General features: G+C 37.4%; 1 non-coding gene across 1 annotated transcript; it reads left to right on the top strand.

The window, feature by feature from the left end:
• The first annotated feature begins 201 nt into the window (after positions 1–201).
• On the top strand, positions 202–308 carry LOC111759040 (U6 spliceosomal RNA). The gene has a single exon (XR_002793137.1). It is a non-coding gene; the product is annotated as a U6 spliceosomal RNA (small nuclear RNA).
• The last annotated feature ends 2,503 nt before the right edge of the window (positions 309–2,811 follow it).

The raw sequence follows: 2,811 nt of genomic DNA, 5'->3' as shown, positions 1-2,811 counted from the left end.
ATTTATAAAGAAAAGCTGAAGGAATATATAGGTCCACTATAAATTATATTAATTTATATAATAGGATGAGAGCTGAAGAGCTTGTGTGTTATTAGTATTACATGTTCTTTAATATTTGGTAGAATGAACTAGTGAAACTATCTGTACATATGGTTTCTTGGTGGGAAGATTAAAAAAAAACTCTTTAAAATACAGCGGGCTATGCTTTCTTTGGCAGCACATATACTAAACTTGGAACAATACAGAGAAAATTAGCATGGACTGTGTGCAAGGATGATATACAAATTCATTACACATTCCATATTTTTATCACAAAAACAGAAAACTGTCAGTGCTAGAGAAGAGATGGAAAAATAGGGACACTCTTACACTGTTGGTGGTAAAGTAGAATGGTGCAGCCTTTGTGGGAGACAGTTTGGAGCTACTGAAGAAACTAAATATAGAACTGCCATATGATCAGCAACCCCATTAGTAGGAACAGAAAGCAAGGATATGAAGTGACATTTTCACACTGATATTCATAGTGGCATTATTCACAATTGATAAAATATGGAAACAACCCAAGTGTCCATTAGCCAATGAATAAATGAACAAAATGTGGTATACATATAAAATGGAAAACTATTTAGGTTTAAGAAGAATATGAAATTAGGATGCATATGACAACATGAATAAACCTTGAGGACATTATACTGAATGAAATAAATCAGACATCAAAGAACAAATATTGCATGGTTTTGCTAATATGAACTAATATGATGCATAAACTCACGGAGGTAATCTCTGGAGTACAGGTTATTAGAATATTGAATTTGGGTTAAGAATGGTCACTTATGATTAATGTAGCTAGAATTTTTAATAAGGTTTACTTTAAATATGTGGAAATGAATAGAGTTAATGGTAATACATTATAGTGAGTACAACTAGCACTGCTGATTTATAAAAATGATTTTGGCTGAAAGGGATAGTCTATGGATGTAATATTTCAATTAAAAGGAAGCTAGAGAATAATGTAGGGACTGTGTAACAGTGACTTTGGTAGTAGATAAATATAGTGGTTCATGGTATAAGTAAAAGAACAGCTTTTAAAAAATGTTAAGTATTTTTTTTAATTTTTTATTTTTTATTAAAATTATTTATTTTTACAAATTACATTAAAAAAATACGAGGTCCCAATCAACCCCACCGCCCCCACCCCCCACTCCCCCTACCGCAACACTCCCCCCCACCATCACGACACATCCATTGCACCCAGTAAGTACATCTCTGAACATCACTGCACCCCGTAGTCAATGGTCCACATCATAGCCCACACTCTCCCATGTTCCATCCAGTGGGCCCTGGGGGGATCTCCAATGTCCTGTAATTGTACATGAAGCCCCACCCAGGACAACTCCACGTCCCAAAAATGCCTCCACATCTCATCTCTTCCTCCCATTCCCCAAACCCAGCAGCCACCATGGCTACCCTTCCCACACCCATTCCACATTTTCTCTGTGGACACTGGATTGGTTGTGTCCATTGCACATCTATGTCAAGTGGGGGCTTAGATTCCACATGGATACTGGATGCACTCCTCCTGCTTTCAGTTGTAGACACTCTAGGCTCCATGGTGTGGTGGTTGACCTTCTTCAACTCCATGTTAGCTGAGTGGGGTCAGTCCAATAGATCAAAGTGTAGGAGCTGAATGTTGAGGCTCTGGGCCTGGGTGTCATATTATCAGTCCAGAGATTCAAATCCCCTAAATATATCTTAAACCCCAGCACCAACTACAATTCCAATAAAGTAGCATGCAAGTCTTGTGGGAAGAGATCCCCTCCGAGTCCAATTCCATCATGTAGAAACACCAGCTCCAAAGAAGGGCCATCTGCCATGGCAGTGAACCCCATCTGCCATGACCACAGATCCCGTGGGTCTCTTTATCCCTCAAAAGAACCAATACCTGGGGTTGTATCTACTTTATCTGTCTCTTAGACTCTGCTCAGTTGTGCATAAGGGCATTCCTTCTGACAACCTCCAGACTCTTTTTTAGAGACTCATAGCCTTATATTCTCATTTCTCCTTTCCATTTCCCCCAGTATTTGTTGATACATGGTAAAATTACAACTATTGTTACTTGGAGATCATAGTTAACAGTAATAGTGTAATATTTTTGCAACAGTGGCAAAGAAGATATATTAATTCTAAGGGACAATAACAGGAGGGTATATTAAGAGGGTATTGGATTTTTCCTTTTGAGTAATGAAATCATTCTTAAAATTGATCAAGATGATGATGGTATAACTGTGTGATGAATATGATAGTCACTGAGTATACACCTTGCATGTGTTGTACAAAACATGGGACTGTACAACACAAGAGATTATATAATGGAAGAAGGACTGTGGTTAACAGAACAAATATGAGAAAACTCTTTCATGAAATATAACAAGTATAGAATACTAATAAATCATGTCATTAATCTTGGGTATAGTTAATAGCTGTGTTTTGATGATGCTCTTTCATAGTCTGTAACACATTTTACAACAATACCAGGTATTGGTGCAGGGATGGTGTATGGGAGACCTGTATGATGATATGTGTGTTTGTTTTGTAAACTCACAATTTATACTATACACTTATTGCTTATGGATGTTTATGTATGAATAATAAACTTAATTTTTAAAAGTTTTTAAAAAGTAAAAGAGTCGGCAGAAGGCTCAGGCAGAGTGATATGATGTGAGAAAGCCTCAACAAGCTATTGCTGGCTTTGAAGATGGAAGGGGGCAATGAGCCAGGGAATGCAGCAGCCATTAGAAACTGGAAGGGACA

This window comes from Dasypus novemcinctus, chromosome 24 (genome assembly GCF_030445035.2).
Source record: "Dasypus novemcinctus isolate mDasNov1 chromosome 24, mDasNov1.1.hap2, whole genome shotgun sequence".
Taxonomy (NCBI): Eukaryota; Metazoa; Chordata; class Mammalia; order Cingulata; family Dasypodidae; genus Dasypus; species Dasypus novemcinctus.
This window is presented reverse-complemented; position numbering and strand designations above follow the sequence as displayed.